The following is a 15,530-nucleotide window of genomic DNA, read 5'->3' on the forward strand; positions in this document are numbered from 1 at the left end:
TTTCAGCAGCAAGCATCTACCACTGACTCTCAAACGTAACTGTAGTCAGTATCACCTTGGTTTTTTAAAATAATTAATTAATTAATTGGCTGTGTTGGGTCTTTGTTGCTGCACATGGACTTTCTCTAGTTTTGGCCAGCAGAGGCTACTCTTCATTGTGGTGCATGGGCTCCTCATTGCGGTGGCTTCTCTTGTTGCGGAGCACAGGCTCTAGGTGCATGGGCTTCAGTAGTTGTAGCACACAGGCTCAATAGTTGTGGCTCATGGGCTCTAGAGCTCAGGCTCAATAGTTGTGGCGCACGGGCTTCGTTGGGATGTGGGATCGGCATGTGGGATCTTCCCAGAGCAGGGATCGAACCCGTGTCCCCTGCATTAGCAGGCAGATGTGCCACCTAGGAAGTCCCCTCACCTTGGTATTTAATTGCAGACTCTGAGGCCCCAGTCACTTATGTGGTGTGCTTCAAGAGCTCATAAAGGCCAGCTGTGAAATAACTCCCCTTTGTGAATTTCTACTTGCCTTTTCCACCAAGACTTTTCTTTGGTTTAAGGGAGTATAAACAGAAAATCAACCTGTTAACCTCAGTGGACACACACTGGTCTACATGCAGGGGAAGACATCAGGGAACTTGGCAATTTTGAGGTCGGGAGGGGAGGGGGTATCGAGAGGGTAGTAGGTCTACCAGGTCCCAGGAGCCACTCTGGAGTTTGTCCTTCAGATGTCCTGGGGTTTGGTTGTGAGGCACATGTGAAGCTTTGTGGGACCTGGTCAATAGACTGAGGGCCAGGTCCTGAAAGAGGCACTGTGGGGGGTGAGGAAGGCCACACTCTGGTTTTAGGGAATTTTAAACTAAGAGACAGGATTTCAGATCCTTTGAAAGTCCCGGCTAACACATGCAAAAGAAATCAATCAGAGCACCTGAGTGCTGAAAAATAAACCTTTAGGGAACTGAACTGGATGAGGTGAGAAGAGCGAGACTTCCAGGTAGAAGCGAATTTCACACTGGGTTTTGCAGGGGATAATCCAGGGGGATTAGTGGAAGTGGATGGAGGATGTCGCTGAGTTAAGGGACTAAAAGGTGGAGGTTACCCTGGCAGGAAGTGACAAGCTTGAGCAGGGGCCTCCCCGAAAAGCCATTGGGTTTTAAAAATCGGAAAGAGTTACCTCAATCTGTCGAGGACCCACAGGGCACTCTCCGATAACAGCTCTCGATGGTGAGGATGGTGAGAGCCTGGGGCAGTGACCAGACCACATCCTGCCCTCCCACACAGGATGGTGCAGCAACCTATAGTTCCTGGGCTTTTGGAGACCTTCCCACGGGTGTTATTTTGATCGTTCTTGCCCAGCAGTAAAATAACACCCAACTAATGAGCTGCCAATTGCAAACTGCTCAAACTATTTCCTCCCTCCCTGTCGCTATTCCCACCTATCCTGAAGTGGCCTCACTTGGGCAGAAGGGAACGGTAGGAAGAAGCAGATTTTCCATGCACTTCAGAGCAGGGTCAAATGAAAGGCACAATCAGGACTTCTGAGGGAGAGAGGAAGGGCAGAGAGAGGGCTGCCTCATTGCAAGACAAAGCCGGGCGAACAATTGACTCTTTGCCTCGCTGACAAAGGAGAATGAGGGACTTGTGCCAGGCTGGCTTAAATTGACTGGAGAAAAGTAACTTTTGTAACTCACGGCCCTCTTCGTGCTATGGAAGTGCTGGCAAAGCAGGGAGACAGGCATGCACCCTTCAGGCAGAAAGAGCAGGAACTGTGAGACAATTTCAGGCTCCAGGGTCAAGGACGGGGTTGCTAGGGCAGACCTGGGAAGGCAGGGCTTACTGGAGTAGGGGTCTGGCAGCCCCTGCAGACCTCTGGGTGTACCGCTACCCCAGCACCGCCTGCTGGGCTCGAAGGGGCTGCAGCTGGCTCTGGCCGCTTCGGTAATCACGTGGGGCGAGGTTAGCCAATCCAGGATGGCCACTGCAGGGTGCTGCTGGACGTCAGGGAGAGCTGGGGGACTTCTCCATGGGGAGGCAGGGCACAATGAACAAGTCAGAAGGTGGTAGGAGGGAACCCAGTCCACCCTCTCTGTCAGTTCTTTATCAAGACTTCCCTGTGGTTGCACTGGGCTTAGCATGGCAGCTGAATTTGGTTCCTGCTGCCTAACTAGTGGGCTTTGGGGCATAGAACGTGACTTAGCAGTAATGAGGTATATTGAAGACTTGCTCCTATAGCCACTACAGAAACCTCAAAGAGGAGGAGACATCCCTGTTGGTGGCCGATATTGGATTTCTCATCAGTGTCGGTAAGTGTGGCCAAGTCAGAGATCATGATTTAGAACAAATAAATGTGAAGTTTCTTACATTCAAGTGGTCTGGGAAAATCCATACGAATCACATGGTGCAAACCTGCTGTAAGCATGCGCTAAATTGGGTGGCATTTGAGTACAGCTGTGGTGAGGTAGAGCGATCCCTAAGGGCCAGAGTGATCAGGAAACGTTTTGTGGAAAGGGGAGAAATGGATGTAGGTGCTGATGGATGGGCAGGCTATGGACAGGCAGAGGAAAGTGGGAAGGCATTCTAGGAGGGAGGGGCAACATAACCAAAGACCCTGAGATGAACATGGTGAATTTATAGGGCTTTAGAGGAATTAGGCTCTTTGGAGTTTAGCAGGTGCTCTGAAGAGCATGGGAGAGAAGAGAGCACAGGCAGCTGGAGTTTACAGAGGAGCTCATTGCTGGACCCCACAATACTTAGGAGGGTCTCAGCTGCCAGGGTCTTCTCATGAAACTCATCCTCATCTCCTCTGGGAGTTTAGGGAGATCTTTCATCAGAGTTCCAAGCACTTCAGTTGATTTTCGATTCCCCCTCGCTGAATTCCCATGGATGGGAGCCAAAAAAGCAGGTGCTACTTAGAGGTACAAAAACGCTGGTGCTGAGAGGATAAGACTGCTCCAAAGGGACCTTTGAGAGAGAAACATGGGTGTCTTAGGAGTTTCTAAAGTCTTTTAGGCATGGACCGAAGAAGGCAGGAGGAGATGCTGAGAGGACACTCTGAAGAAGCAGAAAGGCTTTGGGCACAGGACTGGCTGTGGGGCCAGAAACCTGGGCTTTAAGACATGGGCAGGATTGGGGAGAAGCTAGATAACGTGAGAGTCTCAGGCCACTGCTATGAAGGTGCTGTACTGTGAGATCCTTGGTATCTGCAATACCTCCTCCTTTTCTGGAAGAGACATCAGGGCTCCCTTGAAAAAAGAACATCCAGAATCTGTCAAAAGGACAGGACAGAAAAAGGCAAGAATATTTGTTTTCACCACTTCTATTAAATTTTATACAGGAGGTCCTAGCCAGTATAATTGGGCAAGAAAAAAACATTAAGGAATACACGTTTGAGAGGAAGAAGTAAAACGGTCCTTATTTGTAGATGATATAATCTTGTTTGTAGAAAAGCCTGAGGAATCTATAAAAGTCTACTAGTACCAATGGGAAAGTTACAGTGTTGTGTGAAACACTATTAACAATCAAAAAATGAAATTAAAAAAAATTCCATTCACAATAGCATAAAAGGGAATAAAATACTTAACGAAATGAAGTGCAAGACCTGTACACTGAAAACCTCAAAATATTGTTGAGAGAAATTAAAGAAAATCTAAACAAATGGAGAAATGTACTATGTTCATGATTGGAAAATTCAATGTTGTTAACATAGGAATTGTCCCCAAATTGATCTATAGTTTCAACACAACCCATATCAAAATTTCAGCAGGTTTTTTGGGTAGGATTTGGCAAGATGATCCTAAAATTTATATGAAAATGCAAAGGAGCTAGATAAATCAAAATAATTTTGAAAAAGAACAAAGTTGGAAGATTTATTATAAAGCTATAGTAATCAAGACAGTGTAATGTATAAAGCTATAGTAATCAAGACAGGATTTATTATAAAGCTATAGTAATCAAGACAGTGTAATGTGTAAAGCTATAGTAATCAAGACAGGATTTATTATAAAGCTATAGTCATCAAGACATTGACCCAAAGATAGGTAGGGAGATCAACGGGACTGAATAGATTCCAGAAATAAACACTTATATTTATGGTCAATTAATTTTTGACAAAGATGTCAAGGCAATTCAGTAGTCTTTTCTATAAGTGATGCTGGAACAATTGGATATTCATATGCAAAAAAAAATGAACTTATATCCTTACCTCACACCATATGCAAAAATTAACTCAAAATGAATCATAGAGCAAAATGTAAGAGCTAAAACTATAAAAATTCTAGGAGAAAACATGGTACAAAGCCTTTTTGAACATGGACTAGGCAAAGATTTCTTAGATATGACACCAAAACCATGATCCCTAAAAAATTTTGATATATTGGACTTCATCAAATAAAAAACTTTTTCTTTTCAGAAGATACCACTGAAAAAAAGAAAAGGCAAGCCACAGACTGGGAGAAAATACTTGAAATCATATATCTGATAAAGGACTCATATCCAGACTATGTAAAGAACTCATAACAAACAAGATAAACTAATTGATTTTTTTTTTTTAAGGAGCAAAAGGCTTGAACAGTCATTTCAAAGCACATATACAAATGGTCATAAGAGTAAGAAAAGATGCTAAAGTCATTAACTATAAAGAAATGCAAATTCAAACTACAATGAACTACTACCCACCACTAGAATGGCTATAATAAAGGACTGACAATATCAAGTACTGGCAAGGATGTGGAGAAATTGGAACTCTCATACATTGCCTTTGGGAATATAAAATGGTATACCTAATTTGGATAACAGTTTGGGAATTTCTCATACTGTTAACTCCATATTTACCATCTGACCTAGCAATTTCATTCCTAAGTATTTACTGAAGAGAAATGAAGATATATATCCACATAAACATATGCAAGTGTTCATAGCTACATTATTTATAATAGCCCTTGAAGGGTAGCAAAATATGCCACTCCAAAATATACCTCTTTGGCATAAGGATTATTTTGAGAAACATCAGACACAGGAGAAGCTCTGAAAACAAAGTAGAAGTTAATCTTTTGTGAGTGAAATTTACAATTATGAAGGAAGTCTCCATTTGTAAAGCTGTCTCCCTCTCCATACCAGGAAGAAAAGGATGACTCTAAATTACAAGAGAATCTAAACAATGGAGAAAACACTGACATACAGCTGCATATTAAACCTTACGCTTGTTTCGCATGCTTTTACTGATAACCTCTCATAACTCCAGTACCAGCCCCCCCATACTCAGCTTTATTTTGTCTTTATTTAGCTGAAGATGGTATTTAAACTAGCAGCTTAGACCACTCTTTTTTTCCTGGGTATCTCTTATATACTTGAAGGTATACATGTTAATAAACTTCCTTTTTTAAAAAAATGAATCTGTCTTTTATTACAGGATTCTAAGCCAAGAACTCAGAAGGGTAGAGGGAAAATTATTTTCCCTCCCCTACACCCCAAGCTGGGAATAATCCAAATGTCCATCAAGTGACATACGGAATAGATTTTGTTTATCTATTATACCATTGTACATCCATACAATGGAATACTACTTAGCAATAAAAAGGAATGAACTAGGACTTCCTAGGTGGCGCAGTGGTAAAGAGTCTGCCTGCCAATGCAGGGGACACGGGTTCGAGCCCTGCCCTGGGAAGATTCCACATGCCGCAGAGCAACTAAGCCTGAGTGCCACAACTACTGAGCCTGTGCTCTAGGGCCCATGAGCTACAACTACTGAAGCCCATGAGCCTAGAGCCCGTGCTCCACAACAAGAGAAGCCACTACAATGAGGGGCCTGCACACCACAATGAAGAGTGGCCCTGCTCGCAGCAACTAGAGAGGGCCCGTGTGCAGCAATGAAGACCCAACGCAGCCAACAAATAAATTAAATAAATAAATAAATTTATAAAAAAAAAAAAAAGGAATGAACTAGTGATACATGAAACAACATGGATGAACTTCAAAAACATGCAATGCAGAAAAAGTCAGACACAGTAGACATTTTGTATGATTTCATTTATATGAAGTTTTTAGAAAGGCAAAAGTAGAGAGACAGAAAGCACGTCAGAGGAGAAAGAGGGAATGAATAGAACTGATTGTATAAGAATAGCAGGGAACTTTTTGGTGTGGTGGAAGTGTTTTTTTTTTGGTTGCATTGGGTTTTTCTTGCTATGCACGGGCTTTCTTTAGTTGTGACCAGTGGGGCTACTCTTCACTGGGGTGTGTAGGCTTCTCAGTGCGGTGGCTTCTCTTTGTTGTTGTGGAGCATGGGTTCTAGGCTAGTGCAGACTTCAGTAGTTGCAGCATGTGGGCTCAGTGGTTGTGGCTCGTGGGCTCTAGAGCACGGGCTTAGCAGTTGTTGTGTATGGGCTTAGTTGCTTTGCGGCATGTGGGATCTTCCAGGCCCGGAGATCGAACTCATGTGCCCTGCATTGGCAGGTGGATTCTTAACCACTGCACCACCAGGGAAGTCCCAGAAGTGTTCTAAAACTGTATTTTATGATAGTTGTGATGATTGTATGACTGTTTAAAGTTACTTTAATTATCACACAGTTTACTTACAATGGTGAATTTTATAGTATGTAAATTATACTTTGATAAAGCTGTTTAAAATAAAGTATAGGGAAACTCCTAGGGAGATCTTTGGGGGAGAGGGTGTGGGGTGTGTGTGTGTGCGTGTAGTTGTCACAGGAAAAGAGAAAACATCTATGGGAGATAGTTATGAATTTAAGTGCAGTGGAAAAACACAGGGACTCTGGAGCCAGGTTACTGGGTCTGAATCTTGGTTCTACTGCTTACAACCTGTATGAACTTGACACAAATGATTTACCTTCTTTGAGCCCCTGTGAAATGGGGACCATAATAAATACCAAGGTAGCTGTGAGCATTGATGGTGATGTATGTAAAGTGCTCAGCCCAGAGCCTGACACCATACCAGGTACTTGCTGAGGGAGAATTCTGGACCAATTACTTCTGCAAAAGATTCAGGACTTTGTAGTAACTGTAGAATTATGAGCTCTCTGGTGTGCTGGAGCAGAGTTACAAGCCTCTCACTGACCTGATTTAGCAGCTTTATTAATGAAGAAGCCTGGGAGCATGGGCCAGAAGCCTTGGGGCCAAGTGCTGGTCCTACCACAATTGTACTATATGATGACAACAGGGTTCCTTTAACTTCTCTGGGTTCCTAACGTACCCCACCTCCCAGATAGGGTTGTTGGGATGCTTCGGAAGTCAGAGCTCATTGCCAACATTGTGTCCTATGTAAGGCAATGACGGCACAGAGTACACAGTGGGGGCTGGACCCAGAATGAAAGAAATATAATGTGACCAAGGTCACTGTGCCTATGGGCTGGGATATGTGAATAGCAGCTTAGCAGGAGGCCATGGAAATTTTCACAAACCAAATTGGCATTTGGAGCTGGATTGGAAAGCTGTGAACACAGGATGTTACTGAAAATGGTGCCAGGCAGGGCTGCTACCTGAGGTTTTGGCAGGCTTCACCCTGTGCCAATTGATTGAAGAAGGATGTTGTATCATCAGGAAACAGGGATTTAAAATGATCCCACAGGAAGGTGTGAATAACAACAGAAGCAACAGAAACAAAGCCAGCCAGGCCAGGTCTGACTGGGGTGGGGTTGGGGGTTGAGTTGAGAAACAAGTGAGTTCTCACTTTCTAAAACACTTGAGGAATTTCAGAGGAAGAGCCCAGCTGGTATTCAAATATGGCTTTGAATAGATTCCTCCGCCTTCCTTCCCCTCCTCCATCAATCCCTCCCGGAGGAGCAGAGGGGCAAGTAGTGGCTTGAGGGGATGACTCATTTCTGTCTTAGGACACTGGCAGTCCTCCAGGTAACAGTAGGTAGTGGACACTTGCTATACTTTTGGATGCCCAGCACAAGCTTCTACTTTTTTCTAGTAAGATCCCTTGGATTCTTTTTTGGGAGTTTTCTCTTCTCATTATGTAGAGTCTAGGTGGGGCTGTCAATACATGTACACTGCCCTCCTCTGGCCAATTAAACTCTCCCTCCTGGACTCTGAGTTGAGAGGAAAGATGCATAAGGGTGGGAAAAATCAAACAAACAAAAAAAAAAACCCACCAAACTTTTGGAGAGGAAATGATGCCAGGCCCTCACTCAACCTTTACTTTTACCTACTACTTGAAACCCAGCTCTGCTCCAGTGTCTCAACTCTCCATCTATTTTGTGAGCCACTGATGTCATCCCCAAAAGTTCTGTTTTGCTTAAGTTAGCTGTGGTCCATTTCTGTTTCAAAGAACACGTCTCTGGCACTCTCGCTTGGGGCAGTTTTCACAGAGGACAGGCAAGGGGAGCAGAAAGAGCCCAGCTTCAGTCACCTACTTTAGTTATCGACTCCTCAACTTTCTAACCATATGATCCCAGGCAAATCCCTCTAAGCTTCAACTTCTGTAAAATGGAAATACTATTACTTTGCAGAACTAATTTAATTCACTAGGATTAAAAGCATTTATTTATTCCTCCATTTACTATATACCCAGCAGCCACCGTTTTCTTGGCACTCTGAGGAACTAGAAAAGTGAAGACAGACATAGCACAGCCCCTGTCTTCATGGAGCACGTACTCTAAGGGGAAGAGAGTCACTGAACTTAATGTTTACAAATCTGGTGATGTTGTAATAGTTTAAGGCACCATGGGTGTGGTTAATAAGTGGATCCAGGGAATCCAGTAGAGGGCTACATATGGAAGGCTCTCAATAAATGTGCCTTTCTCTTTTCCTTCTTTCTCCTGGCTGTTGTCTTCATCATGGTTCCTTTGCCACCGAATAGCCCACTCATATCCATTTTCTTAGAGTAGAATTAGGACACTCCAGAGAAGTCCTGATTTGATTCATTGACTGAACATTTGCCTATTGTGCTTGAAGCAGAAGTCGGAAACCACTCATCCCAACCGCTGGGCCAACTTGGTGGGGGGTCCTTACCCCAGGATAAATGGAGGGCAAAATTAAAAGGGTGATGAAGGGAAAAGGAAGGCATTAACACCTTCAGAACTGACTGCTTGTCAGCCTAATAAGGTTTGATAGGAGTCAAAATGGAAGATCCTTGCCTAAAGTTGATATTGACAAAACAAGAGCATGCAACTTCCCTGATCCACTAGGTACATTTCTAGCATCACAAAGTCTCAAAAATGATTAACAAAATGTTAGCACCCTTAAAGACTTTAGAGAACATTTAGGAAGCTCTTTCATTTACAGATGGGAAGCCAAAGCTCACTGGAATTAAGTCTCTTATCTGTGTCCTGGGTGTATAACCTGTGACACATTTAGACCCCTGCTAAGTAGTGAGAGAGCGCAGACTGGTTCCTTTTTCACATGGACGAATCTTGGTGGATATGCCCTTTGAGAAATAATCTAGGTTAACCTCTCAAAGGGCAGGGACCAAGGGAGTGAGGCTCTGTGCTAGGTACTAGGGAGGGTCAAAGATAGGAAGACATGAGTCTTTAGGGTCCTTCTGATATAGTTGGGGAGCTGAGATGCACACAATGCCATATAATCACATAAAGCAGTGATACATGGGAACTGCTCATTAGTCATGGTCACAGAGATGTGCTGGTACCCTTTCCCTCTCAATATCTCTGAAGCCCATCTGATCATTTCTGTCCACTTTTCTCCCCAGTCTCTTCCTGGAGGTGCCTTCTCCTCAGAGGCCTGTATCTATTAATAGTAATAATATCTTCCAATCACAAAGGCTTGAAATATTATTCCTCTCTTTTCTTCATCCCCACATCTAATGAGTCATTAGGTCTTATTGATCTGATCCTTAAATTTTACCTCATCCTGTCCAAAGACACCAAGCAGTATTCTTAATACACGGCTCTTATGTTATTCCTCTGCTCAAAATCCTTCAGGGCGCTGTGGAAGAATTTGTAGAATGAAATCCAAATTCCTTAGTTTAACATCTATGATTCCTCATGATCTACTCCCAACTCCCATTCTCCCATTTCCTCTCTCAAGTTCTCCTACTCTCCTATACATCAACCACATCCTTTTTTTTTTTTTTTCCTTTGACATCTGGGGCTTGCTGACGCCAGAGAGACTGCTCCTCCCAAGGTTAACCAACTGCTAGAGACAGTAAATGACTAGCCCCTGAGTGCCCCTTTCAAAGGCAGAGCAATCAATCCAGAGCCCACTTTCCCAACCACCTCCTCTACTGGGCTCTCATACCCAGGGCTACTATTCGCCTGCCCCAAACACCCTGGGGTCAAATACCAAACAACTAGGAATGATCTCTGTGCCCCTGAGCCCATTGAAATTATTCAAATTTGCCAATCCCAAGCCTGCTCACTCTGTCTTGCCCATTTCTCCCCATGAACTCCATGCTCTAGAGGAGCTCTCTCTGCTTCCCAAGTAAGCCCCTACTTTCCTTCACCCATGTCTTCATTCTCAGAGTGAACTCCCTCTGCCATTTCTGTATCTTACAATACTATCCATGCTTCAATGTACTAGAGACTTTTCTCAAAGAAAAAGGGAACCATTGAGACCCAGGCACACTAACCTGAGTCGCCTACAGCAACTGTGTTCTCCAAATAAAATTTAAATACTGTGTCCTCCAAATAAAATTGGATAATGGAAGGGTTGGATGAAAACAGCTCCAAAGCAAAACATCTTTAACAGTTCCACAAATAGTCATTGAATGCTTACTCTGTGCAAAGTACTATGCTAGACACTGGGTGGGGAAAGAAATAAGGCTGGGATGTGAAAATCAGTAAGATCTGGCTCAAAGATAAGATAGGCATGTAAATCATGACAATGCAAGTCAGGATAAAGAAAGCAATGCTCTAAGAGGTACAAAGTGCTGTGAGGTTTTACAGTATGGAGAGGAATACCAAAAATTTATATGCAGAGGAAAACCAAAAAACTGAAGTCCATATTTTCCCTCTTATTGCAACTTCATCATATGCTGGAGAAACTATACAGGACTCCATGCGGAAAGGAACACAACATTCTTATTTCCACCTCCTGCAGCCTAGCTGCCAATTCAAACATCTTAAATGTGCACTTAGGGAAGCATCAGGTTCAGGGGGCTCTTGTGCCACTGCCAAGCCTCTGCTTAGATGGACTGCATAAATATGGTACCCGGGAAGGAAAAAGGGAATTGCCAGAGGAGAATCCTGCCTACACCTCCTGCAAAAATTTCAGATGTTCAGGGAGACACCTCTGAAAGTCTGTGGGCACAGACAAGAAGAAAGCCATGTGGAATTCTTACCGATAGGGTTAAGGACAGAGTCCTTTGCTGATAACATCGCCTTCCAAGGAGTTTGCCGCAGTGTTTCATAACTCAAGAGCTGCAGGCCCAAGGCCATGCTGTTGCAACATATTTGGATCCATCTCACTGTTATGGTGGGGAGAGTGAGAAGAAGAATTTAAACATCTTGGTCCCGTTGGGATTATCCAAACAACCTCTTTATTGAGAGCACCAGGTGCACCTCATGACCTCTCAGGGTCAGGAAAGATCAGCTTAGGATCTGATACGGGGGCGGGGAATGCCGCAGCTTCTTCAATGACCAACAATCACTTGGCTTATCTTTAGTCAGTGGTTCTCTGGAGGAGGCAGGGAAAAGGGGATGCAGCGGAAGGGAAGGCTGAAGAAGCAGGCCAGCAGGGAGATTAGGGAGGGCGGAGGGTGCATATGCCTGGGAGCGGTGGGGAAGGGGAAGGAAAACCAGGAGCTGTTAGCGTGGTTCTCACCACTGAAGTAGGGGAGAGTAAGTAAACAGTCAGTCTCACCTTTAGCAGTAGAGAGCCAGGAGGTGATCAGCTGGGGAGGAAAATGAGCCAGTCCGTTAATACTTCTGTTGGCCCACCTTGTGTCTGGCACAGCTGCATTTTCTTTGACTTGGGGACTTAGGGACAGACAAACCTCCAGCAATTGCACTTGGAGACTTACAAAGATGCAGCAGACACCTCCTCACTCTTAGTGCATACACGGGCTTCATCTCTAGAACGTAGCTTTCTTTCACCCACGTGTTCAGCCTCCAGCCCCGGGTCAGAGAGCTTAGAATGCTTCTGTTTGGAGGCTGAGAGTTCATGCTCACACACAAACGAGATGCCCCCGATCTTAAGGCTCTGGTCAGCACTGGGGGAGTCACAGCGGCCAGGGGTGGATTTAACTCCCTGCTCATGGTCATGCAAAGGAAGAGCAGCGCCTCCCATTTAGACTTCTGACATTTATCTCCAGGTGAGGTTGTATTCAGCGGAACTATACGAAACAGTTGTTTTTCAAGGTCAAAAAAAGGGGTGGAATATCAATAATCTCAGGTGACAATACAGAAAATACATTGTAAATTATACATGTTAACGATGACAATTTGTTAGATGAAATATTTAAAAATTATCATTTTTGAAAACCTGCTTTTTCATCTCGTCCTTCTTTTAAAAATAATACATTGGGATCTTTAAGGAAATGGAAGTGACCTAGGCCCTTCTCGACTCTGGCTAAAGCTGGTTCTACCTTTACCTCGGGACCCTCTGACACACATTTACATGGGCATCATGTGCTGGTCAAGACCCAGAGTACATCCTTAGATGTGCTTCTCAGGTATGAGTCTTTTTCCGAATGTTATACCACAGCCTCATTTCCACAACTGTCTAAATCTAACGTCTCCTGTTGCGTATTTTTATATCACCATATCTGTTTGGTCACCAGATGGCGGCTCACAAACATCTTTTCTACCTCTTCAGATCTTCTGCAGCCTCCCAAACTCTTGCTCTGCAAACTACGTTTAACTTCCTACGAAGTTTAACATTAATTCTAAATCCACTTGAGAATTCAGGCCATCATAGAACCTATTCATTTAATGCAGCTGCTGTCAAAAGCCCACCTGGGTGACTTTGAATGTACAGATGTTGTTGTAGGGGGAAAAAAAGGTCTAGTATAGGTCCCTCCTACCATTTCCCTTCCGCTGCTTCACTGAGCTTTTCAAAAACAAAACAAAATCATTTGCTTCACTGTGGTCCTACTGTGTGCCTATGTGTATATTTTTGTTATGCGTGCTCACTTTTCCACAAATATTTATTGAGACCTGATTATGTGCCAGGCATTGAAGAGTCGATGGTGCGTAAAATTGATACGATTCTTGTTGTCATGAAGTTTACGACCTAGTAGGTGATACAGAGAGGACTGACGATATAGGCTGTAAGCGCCCCATAGGAGTGACTGGAGGCTACAGGGTGCTGTGGGAGCACAGTCATTCCTTATCATAGGCGTCTGAGTGTCTACTTGTCCCAAGTCCTGTCCTGGAGTCTAGAGGAAGAGATGATACATAAGTAAACTGGGAGGTCTGTTTGAGGAGGCGACATTTGAGCAGGGTACTGAATGGTGACAGGATCCAGGAATTGGGGAAGAAGGGTACGGCACACTGAACTCAGAATGAGAAGTCAAGGAAGCCTGCCCAAATGTGGTGATGTCTGAACTGAGCCCTGAAGGATAAACAGGAGTTATCCAGGGGATGGTGGCTGGGGCTTGGTGGAGAAGTGTTCCAGGCACAGGAAGCAGGATATGCAAAAACACAGGAGAGAAGGTGCAGAACAAATGAGAAGTTTGTGACTGGAAAAGATGAGCGTGTGGTAGATGATCACTAGCTCCTCCTTTGCCTGGTAAAATTGTTTTGATTGTGTAAGGGCTGGTATTTTTGTGTGCCTTTTTTGTCTGTTTTAGTCACCTTACAGATACACCAGTCCAAATGTGTCTAGACAGCTGACAGAACGTGCCAGAGGAACTCCTGCCATCTGGTGGACAGACAGAACATCACAGTGGATAGAAAATTAGCCTTACTGTAGTGTCAGGCTCACAGCATCCCAGATTATAGCAATTTTCCACTCAAAGTTATAAAAGCCCTGATGTACTAAAAAACAGCAACGACACGCAAAAAAAGTCAAGGAAGAAATACATACAAATATTCTAAGGCCCTACACCCCTGTATGGGGGAGATGAAGGGAAAATTGGGGCAGAAAAGAAAACAATTGTGTACTGTCAACATTATCCTTAGGGAGCATGCTCTCACTTATTCCTCCAAAAAATAGATAGGCATATCAACCCCGTTTTGCAGCTGAGGAAACCAAGACTCACAGTAAAGGGAAAAGCCAACCTTGGTTGACTGCTTTATGTTATGCTGCCTCTAGCAGGGTCTTTTGTTGTTGTTGTTGTTGGTTTGTTTTTCTTTTGGCCATGCCACGCAGCTTGTGGGACCTTAGTTCCCCGATCAGGGATCTAACCCAAGGCCCTTGGCAGTGAGATCGCAGAGTCCTAACTACTGGACAACCAGGGAATTCCCTAGGGTTTAATTTTAATCGACAAAGGGTAAGGGGACATTAGTTCCCCAGTTGTTACATCTATACTTTAAAATATATATATATATTTATTTATTTATTGGCTGTGTTGGGTCTTCATTGCTCCTTGCGACATTTCTCTAGTTGCAGTGAACGGGGGCTACTCTTCATTGCGGTGCGCAGGCTTCTCACTGCAGTGGCTTCTCTTGTTGTGGAGCACGGGCTCTAGGCATGCGGGCTTCAGTAGTTGTGGCACACAGGCTCAGAAGTTGTGGCACATGGGCTTAGTTGCTCTGCGGCATGTGGGATCTTCCTGGACCAGGGATCAAACCCGTATCCCCTGCATTGTCAGGCAGATTCTTAACCACTGCGCCACCAGGGAAGTCCCTTCATCTATGCTTTTAAGTGTGAGGACCTCAGTGAAAATACATAACGGCCCCATTCGGTGCTCAAAAGGCATTAAAGTACTCTCCATTTTACTCAATAATATATACATCAGCTGGTTCCCAAAGAAAATAAGTTCAAATGTCACATATGTTATAATGGACATATTTTCAAAGCTAACAAACTAGAATGCATTTCTAACAATTTCACACTACTTCTAGTTAGAAAGACATTCCATGCAATTTGGATGCAGAAAATGTTGGAATTCTCAGAACACATCAATGAGAACTGACATTTTTGTAATAGAAGCTGCCTCAGAAAAATCCAAGATGAATAGGGTCCTGCATATATGAAGATGAATCGCATTAGCAAAGCATAATGAAGTGTGTATATAATGATTTCCCATAGGAATTTCCACATGTTTATAAGTGAGAACAAACTGATTTTGTTGTTGTTATGGTGCTTGGCACACAGTAGGCACTAAAACCATGCCTGTAATAATTATACTTTTTGCCCACTTGCCTCTTATACAAGGATGGTAAGTGTTATTACAAACATAATGTTCACCAGCTGTTCTCTGTCTCCGAGGTCAAAGCGATGGGAATTGGAGTGGAGAAAAATTAGAACTGATATGAATGGGAAGAGGGTGAGAAGCTGGGATATTTTAGGACAGACTACCACGGGAAAACATAATCCTGAAGATGTTTAAGAATAAAAGGGGCTGCCTTTAGGCTGAGATTATTTTGGTGGAGTTTGGAAATAACCCCTGGTGTCAGGTCTTTAGTCAACCCTAGTTTTGACAGAGTACTTTGTCTATAATGTGTTGATAAGAAATGTGTGTGTGTGGT

This window comes from Hippopotamus amphibius, chromosome 1 (assembly GCF_030028045.1).
Source record: "Hippopotamus amphibius kiboko isolate mHipAmp2 chromosome 1, mHipAmp2.hap2, whole genome shotgun sequence".
In the NCBI taxonomy this organism is placed as follows: Eukaryota; Metazoa; Chordata; class Mammalia; order Artiodactyla; family Hippopotamidae; genus Hippopotamus; species Hippopotamus amphibius.